The 15,204-nt window shown below is 44.6% G+C and overlaps 1 long non-coding RNA gene across 1 annotated transcript; it reads left to right on the top strand.

Annotated features, from left to right (window-relative positions):
- The first annotated feature begins 4,291 nt into the window (after positions 1–4,291).
- Positions 4,292–11,388, top strand: LOC120508189. Its single transcript, XR_005628950.1, has 3 exons — positions 4,292–4,472; positions 4,948–5,144; positions 9,287–11,388. It is a non-coding gene; the product is annotated as an uncharacterized LOC120508189 (long non-coding RNA).
- Positions 11,389–15,204: the final 3,816 nt, after the last annotated feature.

The following is a 15,204-nucleotide window of genomic DNA, read 5'->3' as shown; positions in this document are numbered from 1 at the left end:
TGGTCCCCTTAGCCCATCCTGGGCTTGCATTATTCTGTGTGTTGCTATTAAAGGGTTGCGAAGGGAATATATACACGGACTTGAAATAGGCTTTTGGAGTAGTACACACTTCTAGAAAAATTTGGAAAGAAAGGGGACTTATGAAAGTTCAAGGAAAAGGATTAATGCACCAGGGATTGGTTATTCTCATTGTGCTTGTTATGATAGCCCTGGCAACTGGCAAAAACCATAAAACTGCATGGGACAAAGTTCAAAAAATAGGGAAGAAGCAATGCAGCAACAAGAGATGAGAAAACAGTGTGTGCGAGAGCAAACTGAGAAAACGAATATGCAAAAACAAAGCCCAAATAACTCCGATCCTGTGACAAATGCAAACACTTTGTGGAGGTCGGGGACAATGTGGGCCCTGTGTTAGTGGCACATCCATCTGTTAGTGCTGCCTGGCACAATCCCAGCAGCTTCACAGGTGTGTGTGTTAAAAATAGAAAAACGTACTGGGTAGGGGAAAATTTAGGATTCAACGAGCTTCTTATGCTTATAGCAATCAAATTTGTACTCAATAGCAAAAATTTATTTGTTTTGAGAAAGACGAAAATGAAAATTATCCAAATATAAATATAAGAGATATAGCATTAGAGGGGAAAATAGAAGAAAAAGAAAAGGAAACAAAAATTGATATTAAAAAAGACCACAGGAAAAGATAAGAGGAACTGAATGAGTTGTACAAACAGTTAAAACAGTAGTAAAATATGAGGCTATCTATAACCTCTCCTAACTGGCTGACGATGAAGCAAAAAAGTTGCCTTGAGAGAAAACAGCAGTGTAATTATGCCTGTTTGGAAAGCAGAAACACAGAATAAAACACCATACTTTTCCTTAGCAGGGTTAGCAGTCATAAAGAAGTCAGGGGAAACTGTGAAAGGGGGGCAATAGATTCTCCCTGATGGTAGGGCTGAAACCCTTAGCTAGACAGACACTGACAGACTCACTGAGGAACAGGAGCACTTTGTGATCATTTTCTAAAATTTTATGGGTATATGGAATATTTGAAATCAGAAAACAAATTACTCAGGGACATTTCACATATTAAAAGGTGAACAAAAAGGTGTTGAGGACTCATCCCTCTGGGGCTGCTGTACAGTGTACAGCCATTTAGAAGGATCCAGACTGATTTTACCAAATTACCCAGAGTGGGCAGGGGGAAATATCTATTCGTTATTAATTGACTGAATGGGCAGAAGTATTCCCTGTGGCTCGGGCTACAGCTCAAACAGTAGCCAAAATTTTGTTGAAGTATATTATTCCAATATTTGGATTACAATTTGAAATTATAAAAATAAATAATTTGGGGTAAAAGTTTTTTATAGTAATGAATGTATGTTTTATGTAGTTCGGCCAAGATATGTGTGTGAGTGTTTAATATGTGTTATTTGTTTTGTTTATCAAGGTAATTATGTGTTATAGCAAAGAGATGATGTGCAGTGTGTACCAAAGGCTAGCTTTGGGGTAAAAGTTTTTATAGTAATGAATGTATGTTTTATGTAGTTTGGCCAAGATAAGTGTGTGAGTGTTTAATATGTGTTATTTGTTTTGTTTATCAAGGTAATTACGTGTTATAGCAAAGAGATGATGTGCAATGTGTACCAAAGGCTAGCTAAAAAGTATGGTTTATGTCAACCAGAATTTTTTTTTTTAATGCAAGCTACTAATTGTAAGCTTTAACTACTTGCTTACACTTGTTGTTTGAATGTGACTGTTGTAAGGGGAAGCTGTAAAAACATTGTGGCTTATATGGTTATCCTCCATCAGGGTTGTATCTGGAGTGTAAACACACTGATAAGTTGCACAGTAGTGAGCTCAGTTGGAACACATAAACCAGCTTGACTGCAGATGAAAAACGTACCCTTGCAAGACAACAAACCACCTGCTCCTGTACCACAACTTGGTAATTTTGTAAATTAAATTTTAACCTTTGCTCAAACACCAGCTTGCCATCAATTCTGGCATCACTGGGGTGAGTAACCCCGCTGTGTTCAGAGGCTGAACAACGTCACAAAGAAGGAATTCAGCCTCTCCTGAGACACTGGGATCAGGGACTAACACCAGCAACAGGGTCCAGCAAGAAACAGACCACTGGACTTGTGCTGGGCATGGCCTAGGCTGTCACCCCTGGACTTGTATTGTCTGTGCAGTTTAACTCGTGGTGGAAGGTAACCCAAATAGAACAAGGGGAAAATCAACTGCTTTCTTTAACCTGCTTCAACTGCTTACGTGACCAGCTTACAATAGCATGCCTTTTTAGTGATTTTATAGGAACTCCTTTAAGGAATAGAGATAGAACCTTTAATGCAGCTGTTTAATTAACAGAGGACAGAGAGCAACGAGTTTTGGTTGTAATAGCCTATGAACAGGCAAGAGAGCAAGTGTGCCATTCTGTAACAGATAATTTGTTATCACCGACAGTCAGGGGGTGGAAATTTATGAGTCACACCATAGATTTGTTTCTGCTACAGATGGGCATCACAAATGTGCTTACTGGTGACAAAGATGATTTGTAATTACCCCCGAAGTCAGAGTAAAATCAACCAGTAAGTTAGATCTTATAACAAAATTTTTTTTTTGTATTGCTTAACTAATTGCTTGTTTTAGTATTTGTTTTACAGAAAAGAGTGTTACAACATTACCTGTGGTCAGCACATCTCTGAAGCTCCTTTTATTTAATAAGAAAAGAACTGTCAATTAACCCAGGGAAAGCGATAGGACAGTGCCTCCAGACTGTGAGTATCCTGTGCCATCATCATTACACCCAGGAGGGCTACACAGAAATGGGATCCTGTGCTGTGATCATTGTGTGCCAGGGGTACACACAGAAATGGGATCCTGTGCTGTGATCATTGTGTGCCAGGGGTACACACAGAAATGGGATCCTGTGCTGTGATCATTGTGTGCCAGGGGTACACACAGAAATGGGATCCTGTGCTGTGATCATTGTGTGCCAGGGGTACACACAGAAATGGGATCCTGTGCTGTGATCATTGTGTGCCAGGGGTACACACAGAAATGGGATCCTGTGCTGTGATCATTGTGTGCCAGGGGTACACACAGAAATGGGATCCTGTGCTGTGATCATTGTGTGCCAGGGGTACACACAGAAATGGGATCCTGTGCTGTGATCATTGTGTGCCAGGGGTACACACAGAAATGGGATCCTGTGCTGTGATCATTGTGTGCCAGGGGTACACACAGAAATGGGATCCTGTGCTGTGATCATTGTGTGCCAGGGGTACACACAGAAATGGGATCCTGTGCTGTGATCATTGTGTGCCAGGGGTACACACAGAGGCTAGCTAAAAAGTATGGTTTATGTCAACCAGAATTTTTTTTTTTAATGCAAGCTACTAATTGTAAGCTTTAACTACTTGCTTACACTTGTTGTTTGAATGTGACTGTTGTAAGGGGAAGCTGTAAAAACATTGTGGCTTATATGGTTATCCTCCATCAGGGTTGTATCTGGAGTGTAAACACACTGATAAGTTGCACAGTAGTGAGCTCAGTTGGAACACATAAACCAGCTTGACTGCAGATGAAAAACGTACCCTTGCAAGACAACAAACCACCTGCTCCTGTACCACAACTTGGTAATTTTGTAAATTAAATTTTAACCTTTGCTCAAACACCAGCTTGCCATCAATTCTGGCATCACTGGGGTGAGTAACCCCGCTGTGTTCAGAGGCTGAACAACGTCACAAAGAAGGAATTCAGCCTCTCCTGAGACACTGGGATCAGGGACTAACACCAGCAACAGGGTCCAGCAAGAAACAGACCACTGGACTTGTGCTGGGCATGGCCTAGGCTGTCACCCCTGGACTTGTATTGTCTGTGCAGTTTAACTCGTGGTGGAAGGTAACCCAAATAGAACAAGGGGAAAATCAACTGCTTTCTTTAACCTGCTTCAACTGCTTACGTGACCAGCTTACAATAGCATGCCTTTTTAGTGATTTTATAGGAACTCCTTTAAGGAATAGAGATAGAACCTTTAATGCAGCTGTTTAATTAACAGAGGACAGAGAGCAACGAGTTTTGGTTGTAATAGCCTATGAACAGGCAAGAGAGCAAGTGTGCCATTCTGTAGCAGATAATTTGTTATCACCGACAGTCAGGGGGTGGAAATTTATGAGTCACACCATAGATTTGTTTCTGCTACAGATGGGCATCACAAATGTGCTTACTGGTGACAAAGATGATTTGTAATTACCCCCGAAGTCAGAGTAAAATCAACCAGTAAGTTAGATCTTATAACAAAATTTTATTTTTTTGTATTGCTTAACTTATTGATTGTTTTAGTATTTGTTTTACAGAAAAGAGTGTTAAAGCATTACCTGTGGTCAGCACATCTCCGAAGCTCCTTTTATTTAATAAGAAAAGAACTGTCAATTAACCCAGGGAAAGCGATAGGACAGTGCCTCCAGACTGTGAGTATCCTGTGCCATCACCATTGTACCCAGGGGTCTACACAGAAATGGGATCCTGTGCTGTGATCATTGTGTGCCAGGGGTACACACAGAAATGGGATCCTTGCTGTAATCCTTGTGTGCCAGGGGTACACACAGAAATGGGATCCTGTGCTGTGATCATTGTGTGCCAGGGGTACACACAGAAAATAATATCCTGTGCTGTAATCATTTTATCTGAGGGGTAAGAGCAGAGACTGGCTCAGCAGAAATGGTGTCAGCAATGAGGTTCCAGGATGCAGACTCTGCTACCAAGAAGATTTCTATCTCAGCCCTTGGCTGCAGCCCCAGGGGCCTTGAGAGAGGCAGAGCCCAGACTCCTGAGATATCTGCTCCTGACTGTATCCTGACACCCTGTGCATCTAGCAACCCCTGCAATAAATGCTGCCAGCTGGTATGGGACAGCCACAATAATGTTCTGTAACTGTTTTTGCAGTACATCCCTCTGTTGATGCTGAATGTTATAACCAGACAAGTTTAGAAACTTGCCATGGAAATGGCCGAGCCTGTTGGGTGGGAGTTGATCCTGGATTAGGGCAATGGACGCCTCCGGCCCAGACTGCCCCACAGAGGGAGAATTCCTGTGTTTCCTGAAAAGAGAGGAGTGGGGAAATTCAGAACAAAACCAGCAAGGTAAGAATAAAGGGAAAAATCCAAGGGTGTTGTATAACCAATGAAGGCAGCAAGATAGCAACTGGGATTTGCCAACCTCAGGTAAAAATCTTTTGTAGACTTAATGCAAAAAATCACAACCGAGTTGGGTTTATCATGATCTTGGATTTGTGGGGGAACTCAAATGGCTGAAAGATGGCCATGGAGGGATGAAGGTCTAGCTCCAGAACACTTTTAAAAAGGGAAATACACCCAAATTTCTGAGAAAATAAAACAGCCTGGAGGGTGGACTTTAAGTCACCAGGTAATTGGAGCAGTTTGTATAACTCGAGAAGGAAAGAACTACACTGAAGAGGTGGGACATACCCCCTGTAAATCTACCTTAATTACAAATTCAGATAATAGAACTAGGACCTGGTGGCCAAATAAAACTGATGGGTATTGGAAGATAACAAAGAGAAATGATTGCAAGTGGGACAATCAGATTAATCTGTGCTGCTATGATAGTTCTGGAGCTAACCCTTACCATTCCATGGAAAACATAGAACCCTATTGGAATCAACCAGACAATATAACTAGAACATGGAAGACCCCTGATGGGCTATATTGGATTTGTGGAGTGAGTGTACAGTAACTTACCCTGGAGATGGAAAGGGACGTGTACTTTAGGAGTTACCCAACCCTCCTCCTTCACCCTGCCATTAGAGACAGCGCCACTTGATAAAGCCACGGGCAATAACAAGACAAACCGAAACCTTTTGATAAGGGGCAGCTATAAATGGAGTGAAAATGAATGGCCTGCAGAAAGGATCATAAACTTTTACAATCCGGCTACTTGGACTCAAAATAGATCCGGGGAATATAGAACTCCTAACTATGTGTTAAATCAGTTGATAAGACTGCAAGAGGTAATTGAGTTGGCTACTCAACAAAGCATGCACCTGCTAGTAGCAGCCTATCAGAGCAGATTGGTCTTGCACTATCTAATGGCTGAAAAAAAGAGGAGTTTGTGAAAAATACATGTCAAAATGCTGTCTAAAAACAAATAACAATGGGAAAGTGTTGATCAAAAGAAGTGAATTGTACCCGTTTAAAATTGGAACCCCATTGGGGAAATCTGGTGGTTTATGCTAGCTGGACTCATTATTGGAATTACTGCCTATACCATTTTTTATCTCCTGTGTTATGTAAGTGAAAACACCACATATCGAATTTGATCAAAAAGAGAAATGAGGGAATGTGAAAACCTGGATTTTTGGGGATGTAGAAGATACCGAGATTCAGTCTTTTAATAAAAAACATGAATCAATACGATCAAAAGAGAAAATGGGGGAAATTGTGATAAATGAATGTGATTCATGCTAACAATTGCAACTATATCGATATTTTAGAGAATATTTGTTAAAAAGCAATAGAGGAAAAGGATATGTAATTAGTGTCACAAAACAGATGTTTTCAGATGTTCATGGGAAAACAGGACAGAGGATAGAGTTTTGAGATAAGCAATATCCCAAAATAGAATTGGCCTTGGGACAAACAACTTTGGGACGACTCCCAAAGCAGAACCGGCCTGATGAGGATGAGCAAAGCTGGGACGATTCCAAATGTGGAATCTGAAATAGCAGTCCTATCTATGAAATAATGAGGCTTAGTTGGAACATAATGCTTACTTAATAACACAAAATTAATGCACATGCACAACTGCCAGGTTATTCAGAGGGCAGTGAGGAAGACAGTGAGCCTTCCTCTGAAGAGACCCCCGAGAAGCCAAAAGAGCCCTGAGCCACAAGCGGAGCATGGGCTGTGCAGTGTGGTGAGGTAGATTGCAAGAATCAAAAATAGGAGGGGATTTACAGAAAATATTGATGAATATGTATTAGCATAGAGTAAATCAGTTGTGTTTGGATCCTTTTGCCTGTTGTACTTGAGGCAGGAAAACCCTCCCTGTACCCCAGTTGATCAGTTTTGCTTATGTCTTATCTGATCCACTGCCAAATTATTTTGTATCTTCTTGATTATATTTGATTGCGTTATTTTATATAAAATTGTTGCTAAATTCTAATTTTGGGGTTTATTAAATTAGACATATAGGACCTCGTTCATAACAGTGTAGTCTTTCTAATTTTGGGGTTTATTAAATTAGACATATAGGACCTCATTCATAACAGTGTAGTCACTTTTGTTTTATTCTCTGTGAGAGGATGCAAAGTTGGCAAAGCTTTGCTAAGCTTCTGCTCCTCCCTCCTCTCCCTGAAAAAGCCAAGTCTTGCAGTGCGCTGTGCAGTGCTTTTGGTGCTGGTCAATCACTAGTGCACTCATCTCCTGCTGTGAGAGAGGATTAGGAGAAAGGTAAAGCAGGTTTAAAACTTTAAAAGGGTATAAATAGTTATGAATGGTAACTAAACATTTAGTTATTAATAGTAACTAAAAGGAAAAAAAATAGCAAGAATTAAAGCAAACCCTTTTTTAGAACACTTCTCCTCCTCCCACAACTTTTTCTTTTCCACTGACAATGTGAAGAAACAAACCCAAAAATTTCCAGTTAGTTTGCTACCACTAAGATAGTCTTTATTCAACTAAAAGGAAAAAAAATAGCAAGAATTAAAGCAAACCCTTTTGTAGAACACTTCTCCTCCCACAACTTTTTGTTTTCCACTGACAGTGTAAAGAAACAAAACCAAAAATTTCCAGTTAGTTTGCTACCACTAAGATAGTCTTTATTCAATTCATTTAGGGAGACAAGTCCCTCTTGTTGATGTTATGGAGACTTCTCCACAAGAGGAAAGACAGTTTTCTCCTGGTTCCTAATTTGGTCACAAACAGCAGCCACCCAGGGGAAATTTATTGTGAAGCTTCTCTCATTTTCTGCAAGGCTTCCTACAGCTTGTTTATGGGTCATGCTGACTTATGGAGTATTGTTTTAAAGATGAGTGGTTAAAGGCAAAAGTTCTTATTATTTATTTCTAAAATCATCTGCATCCCTGGGAATAGAGATTTTCTCCTGGGAGTACGGGGTTACTCTTCTCTCTTTTTGTTCAAACTTCTCATGGGATTACAGCTACTTTAACATGTGCTTACCTTAGTATGGAGGCTTTTTTATCAATCTTCTCCTGGGAGTACGGGGTTACTCTTCTCTCTCTGTTCAAACTTCTCATGGGATTACAGCTACTTTAACATCTGCTTACCTTAGTATGGAGGCTTTTGTTGGATATCAATTTGAACCCTTCATCTCCCCCTAGTTTTATGCGTTCTAGGGAAAAAGCATCTTTTCTCCATAGTTTATAAGAAGAACATAGGAGAATAGAGATAGTTATGAAGGTAATCTCACCCCTAAGGAGTTACAGCTGTGCTAATTATCAAGCATTAGGAACTCCGGGGGTGGCTGGGTGGGAGAGGGGGCTTCTCCTTCCCCGTGCCCGATGGCTGCGGGCAGCTTCTCTGGGGGCACAGTCCCGACGCTGCCCTGGGGCTGTTCCCGGGGCCTGCGGGGCCGGGCTGGGGCTGTAACAGCATTGCCGTGTTGGCAGGGAACGGGCCTGGGGGAAGGGGAAAGGGGGCTCTGGGGAAGGGGCTCGGGGGAAAGGGGAAGATTTGAGTGGCTGAGACCATGGTGAGGTTTTCAGCATTTCCTTCTCTCAGGTGGGATCTGATGCCCTGAGGTGGCCTTGTCTCCTTGGGGATTTCCTGGCCTGAGGCAGCCAAGGCTGATGGAATGTGCTGGATCCTCTCCTGTCTAATGGGGAGGAAGAGCAAAGGGCAGAGCTGGAATCACCTTCTCCATTCCTGATGTCTCCTGCCAGCAGATCACTTGGCTCCCTCAGGCTGCACAAGTCACTTTTCCTTTTTGATGGATGGCAGCCAGCTGCTGCAGGTTAGGGCTGCTTCAGAAATCCTTTGGGCTTGCAAGCATCCTTCTGCCTAAGAGCTGAACGGGCTGTGCCAGCCACAGAGCGAGAGCGGATTGAGGGCAACAGAGTTAAAGGCTGGTGAGAGAACCCAAAGGATAGACTGTAACACAGGGCCAGCTGAGGGAGAACCAGAGATTGAAGATGTGTGAAAAGGGGAGTTGAGCTTCCAGCCAGCTTGAAGATTGTTTTAGCTAACACTTTGGGCAGGGAGTTTGAACTGTATTGTTTATTGATGTGATTGTCCTGTTTTAATAGATCAGAATTACAAGCATCTGTTGAGTGAACCATCAGAGGTATTGGGGCAGTTTCCATGAAGACCAACCAGTAGAGTGAAACAAGAAATAGAGGACAAGCCCAGGCTGCCCCTGTGTTCATCACCGAGGAGATTCCATAGCCCTGCTGCAGGCAGCAAGCCCACAGGCATGGTAAGGTGGGGGAAGAAAGCCACAACAGACCTCTGTCATTCCTCAGCTGTCTTTTAATACAACAGGAACCAGAAGGCAAGACTGAGTTGGCCTCTGTACTCACCACTAAGATACGCCTGCCATGAGTAGCAATCCCATAGGAACGATAGATGGGGTAAAAAAGCCATACCAGACCTCAGTGATCTCATTTTGTCCATTCCAAATAAGTTTGTACTAAGTAAACCTGAGATTTTTTTCCTTCTCTTCCCACTGTCCTCACCCTCATTAACATATACTAGTATGACTCATTAAAAATTTTTTTTGAGAAGTAAGGAGAGATTATCAGAATTTAAAATGACAATTCTTCAAACCAAATGACTCATAGAAAAAGGTTTTTTTTTAGATGAATAATATGATGATGGTTGTCTCTCACAATGAAGAGATAGATATTCCATGTATGTTAGGAGAAGTTTTGTAGATGTACAGTGCTGTTACTGTAATATCTCCTCCCACAGTGCCCTTTCCCTCCCCCTTGCAGCAGCCTCAGCAGTCAGGGCATGTGGGGCTCATCCCCAGCAGGGGCGACAGGACAACACTTGAGCTCCAGTCAAGGTGTAGGGAAGTGATCTCCACCAGTGGGGGCAGAGGGAGAGCTGAGTGACAAAACTTTGGGAGGGCTGAGGGTATAAAAGGCAGAGCATCCATTTTGTAAATGAGCACGTGGCTGACAGTCACAGAGACCCCCAGCACTGTAATTTTTCCTTATTCTGTCCATTGTTGTATTTTTTGGTTAAGGTTAAATAAACCTGTAAAATTTTAAAGGTGAGGGTCATTTCTCACTTGTTCAAAGGACAGTCCAAAAGTGTCACCTTCAGGCCAGTTTGTGATGATTTCCAAGAGCCCAGGGCAATTTGGATTTCCCATTTGAGCTTTTTGTATAATGTTATAAATAACAAATATAGTTACTCTCTTTCACATTTATGTATTAACTTCTGTTTTGCAAGTTATTATTGATCACAAAAATCCTGATTATTACAAATACGAATTACCATCTGTAATTCCTGCTTTTGATATAGTATAATCTGTCAGTTTATGCATGCACTGTATAGCTTCTATAAATAGCGATGTAATAGATACTGTATTAGACCACAGCATAATAGAAACTTTGAAATGTTGAAATTATATTCTCATGTAAATAACTCAGAAAATGGTGTAAAATTATTAAGTGACTTCCCACATACAGGGACTTTCTTATCAGGAAGACAAGAGAAACAGAAACCAGAGCATGGGGAAAAAAAAGACCTTATTGACCCTCGTTATCAAGGAGTGAAAATACAAAAAGAGAGAACCATAAGAAAACATAAAATATATTAGTTTAAGGCAAAAGATGGCCTGAAGATAAGTAAAAAATTATAAAAAATAAAACAGCATGTAAATTCAAAGTTGTCTGAATTCTTAAAAATGCTTTAAAATATACATGTAGTTCTAAAATGTAACAGTATATAGAAAAAATAGTTTAAGTTAACTGTGTTATTGAAACAAGACAACCGTCATCAAAAGCAGAAATTATGAGGACTCCATTGATATCAGAAAGTGAATGAATTACAATAATCACATATTATTCTATAGTATATTACTTTGCATCTAAACTGAATCTGCCAAGCACTCAACCCTGCACACAACAGCACAGAATCTCGTGTGTCTCGTGTCTGTCAGCTGAGTGTCCGGACACAAACACACATGCTTAGCCCTGACAGAACAAGGAAACAAAACACCATCACTCTCAATAAACAATCTCCATATTGCATTCTACTTTTGCACAAACATGGGGACACAAAGTGTTCGTAATTTTTTTTTTCTCTGAGGTTCAGATAATGTGAATCTCAGAAATATTATTGAGAAGAATTGTGCCTTGCTTTTCTCTGGGAAGAGAAACGTGGCGACAGCGTGCAAATAGCCCCGTGCCGGGACAGGCGCTGACAGCGCTGCGAGCTGCCGCCTGCTGCTGGCCCGGGGCAGCTACGGCTCCGAGTGCGCCTGCCGAGGGCCAGGAGCCAGCAGCGCCGGCTGCTCGCCATTGTCCCCGCATTCCCTGCCCCGGCGCCTTGCAGCCCGGCGACACCGAGCTCAGCTCCCTGTCCGGGTACTGCCTGAAAGGTGGCTGTAGTCACATTTGGTTGGTCCCTTTCTCTATACAGCAACTGGCAGAACAGGAGGACACAGTGTTAAGCCTCACCAAGGGAAAGATAGCTTGGATATTAAGAAAAAAGTGTTTTACATGAAGAGTGATACAGTACTGTTGCGGCAGGCCCCCAGTTGCGAAATGATTAGCACTGACTCCGTGATTGATGCAGCCTGATCAATCACTTGATTATTCGAAACTTATTCAGGAACCTATCACCCTTAATAAGGGTGGACCTAATTGGTCCTTCAGTCCAAATACCTCCAGCTAATTAAGAAACCACCCTTCGGTAAACAAATCTCCGTAACACATTCCACATTTTCAAAACAACAGGTGCAGCAAGTGAAGATAAGAATTGTTTGTCAGTCTTTTCTCTGATCTTCGCACAGCCTATCCCAGGCCGATGCCTGCTAAAGTTATGTTGCTGTCTGTGGACAGAGAGCTGCTGCCATAAGGTCCTGGAATGCTCGGCCCCGGGGAGGCGGAGGAGTCACCATCCTTGGAAGTGTTTAAAAAAAGACTGGATATGGGGGCCAGGGTTTAGTTGAGGTATCAGGGCTGGGTTGGACTCGATGATCTTGGAGGTCTCTTCCAACCCCAGCCGTGATTCTGTGACCGCGGGCAGCCGCTCCCTCGGCCATCCCAGCGCAGGGGGGACACGGGGGCAGCCGCCACAAGGAACTCGCCAGAACCCCCCGTGCCCCTCAGCGCTGCCCCCGGGCTGGGGCAGCGCCGACCGCGGGTCCCACCTGGGCTGGGGCCGCCGAGCTCCGCTCCCGGCCGGACGCTGCGGGCTCCGCTGCTGCCCCTGAGGCACGGAGCCGATGTGGGGTGGGCTGTTTTTGCCGTTTATGAGCTAACAGTGTGCGGGAAGCAGGGAGGCACGGGAAAGGGGAAGGAAGGGAGAGGACACGCCCAGTCAGTTAGCACGGTTCTTTCCCGTAAAACCCGTGGTATAAGAAAGAAGCCCGGCCCCCCTGGGAGGAGCTCCTGGGGCTCTCAGCAGTGAATTATGGTAGGGGTTCTTGGGCTGGGCTGGGCCAGGGGCAGCAAAACTGCTCTGTGCCTCTGCTGCTGCCCCTGGGCAGGCAACAGAACACAGCAGGAAAGGCTCGAGGATCGGGAAAAGGCCAGGGAGAGATGACAGCTGGGGCTGCTGCACCTTGCAGAGTGCTGAGCACTTCCCTCCCAGTTCCCTGCCAGTGTCCCTCTTCCTGGCAAGCCCGGCAGGGATGGGGAGAGCCCTGGGCAGGAGCTGGGAGCACCATTCCTGCCCAGGGCTCCTGAGATCCTCCCAGTGCTCCTTCTTGCTCACTCCTGCTGCTTCCACTCTCCCTCCCAGTTCCCTCCTGCCATTCCCTGTGCTCCCAGTTCCCTCCCAGTGTTCCAGGATCTCTCCCAGTGCTCCCAGCAGCAAAGCACTGGGGCACAGCGTCCTCTCCTCTGGAAGAGGCGAGACTGGAGCTGCCAGGAGAGAAACCCCGAGTGGAAAAGCATTCCCTGCAGAGGAAGGGCTCTCCCCTCTCTGAGCACAGAGGCAGCTCAGGCTCCGGTGCTGACTCCAAACCGCTCCAGCTCCGAGTCCCACTGCCCGAAATTGGGATGGCCCCACTTCCCAGCGCCCTGCTCCAATCGGCATCACCCAAAGAGTTTGGAGGCTGCTGCCCGGCAGCTCCTGAGTTGTGTCTTCATGGTCAATCTCATCAGACCCTTGTTTAGTTGTAAAAACATCAATAAAATGCACAGAGCATTGGCCCAGGGTCTCAGGACTTGCATATCTCTTCCAAAGGAAGAGGGAAAAGAGTGTTTCTCCCAAACCACAGAGTTAAAATGTTCATGTTATCTACATATATTTTTAAAAGGAAGAGAACGAAAACAAAATATCCATTAATGTCCAAATGGTGCTTCTGTCTATTTCTGCTCTATTTTTTCACATGTTGAAACTCTAAGAAGACTTAAAAAAAAAAAAGCCACCAAGCAAACAAAAAACCCCACTAAATTTAAGCTGAAGGAGAAGCAATCTGGCTGCAGGCTTGTGGCACTCCACTGCCTGAGTTCCAGTCAGGGAGCTCATGCCCTCTGCAGTTAGAAGCCAAAGTTAGATCCCAAAGCACTGAGCATGAGCTTTCAGCTTTTTGAACACTGAACTGTAAGGAAAGCTGCTGGGCAGGGCCATGCTCCAGGCACATCTGTGAGATTTCCTCTGTCCAGCTCTCCCAGCTCAGCTCCTGTCTTTTCCTCTCCTGGCTGGGTTTGGCTCCTGCATTTCTTGAGGGGCTGGCCCTGCACTGATCAGAGCATGAACTGACCATAGACAAACAGCTTCTGGCAGGGTGGGTCTATCCTAAATGGAACATTTCCCAAAGTTATTCCAGTGCCTTAGTTTCACTTACTCAAGATGGCTTTTATAGGAACCTGGTTTAATGCATTCCATTTCTAAACAAGGAGTGCACAACGCTCCTGCACTTCCTGCCAGGGTCATTCTTTGAGCCTTGGAGAAGGCTTTAGGGCAGCACAGAGCCTCTTAAACAACTTAATCCAAAATGCAAATGAATACCATGGGCAGAGCCTGACTTGAAAACTATTTTAAAACTAAATTAAAGAGCAGTTGCATTGCCAACTGAGAAGATTAGAAAGGTTTCCTTAGAGGTTGTTGAGATGACAAAGTAAGGGAGAGGGGACAGAGCCTGGAGTGGGGGAAAGAAGGGGAAAACCTTCATTTGCATAGTGCATTTTTCACCATCGTGCTGACAGCTCAAGGACTTGTAGAAACTGTTCTAATCTCAAGAAGTGAAAAGCTTCCAGGATGTTTTTCATTTCAGCTAGAGCCTAAGGAAGCCCTCAGCAGCAGCAGGAGATTGGGATAACTGCAAGGCTGGTTTCTGGAGCAGAGGGAGCAGGGTGTGCTCCTCAAAGCCAGACCTTCACCCACAGCAGCCGCAAGGTAGAAAAACAAGGATTCAACAAAGCCTTAAGTGGGGAATGGGTTATCAAGGGTTTTAAAAGGAAAGAAAAAGGTCTGGGAAACAGGACCTGGAAGGTGAGAGAGGAAGGAAAACGGGAGGCAGCTGAGGCCTCTTCAGATTCGAAAAGAGAAAAGAAGGGATGAGAAGGGAGGAGGCAGGACAAGGCGGGCACTAAATTCTAACGCATCGGGCACGCCCCCTGTGGCTCCCTGCCCGGAACGCGGAGCGGCTCCTGGCACAGAGGCAGCGCTCTCTGTGAGTGCCAGTGTTGTGGAGCAGTAATGCAGCAGCTGGCTCTCGGAATGCAGAGGCAGATACCACGCGGATGCCAAGCTGCACAGCGATGCTATTCCCATATGACCCCACCTTGCCCTTTCCCCTGCCCTGTGACAGCCCCGGGGTCGGGCCCTGCGGAAGGGCAGGCTGGGCACTGGGCACGGCCTGGCACCGGGGCCCTCCGCCAAGGCGCAAGGAAGCATCTTCAGCGAGGGACAGCGAGCACGGCTGTCGCTGCTGAGAGACTTGGGGAGCGCCAGGCTTACCTGGGACACCGAGGGCAGGAACGGGACAGCAGCCACTTGGGTCACCGAGCTGCGGGGCTGCAAACCACGGCGGGACAGG

Source organism: Passer montanus, unplaced genomic scaffold, assembly GCF_014805655.1.
Source record: "Passer montanus isolate IOZ18808 unplaced genomic scaffold, ASM1480565v1 scaffold453, whole genome shotgun sequence".
Taxonomy (NCBI): Eukaryota; Metazoa; Chordata; class Aves; order Passeriformes; family Passeridae; genus Passer; species Passer montanus.
This window is presented reverse-complemented; position numbering and strand designations above follow the sequence as displayed.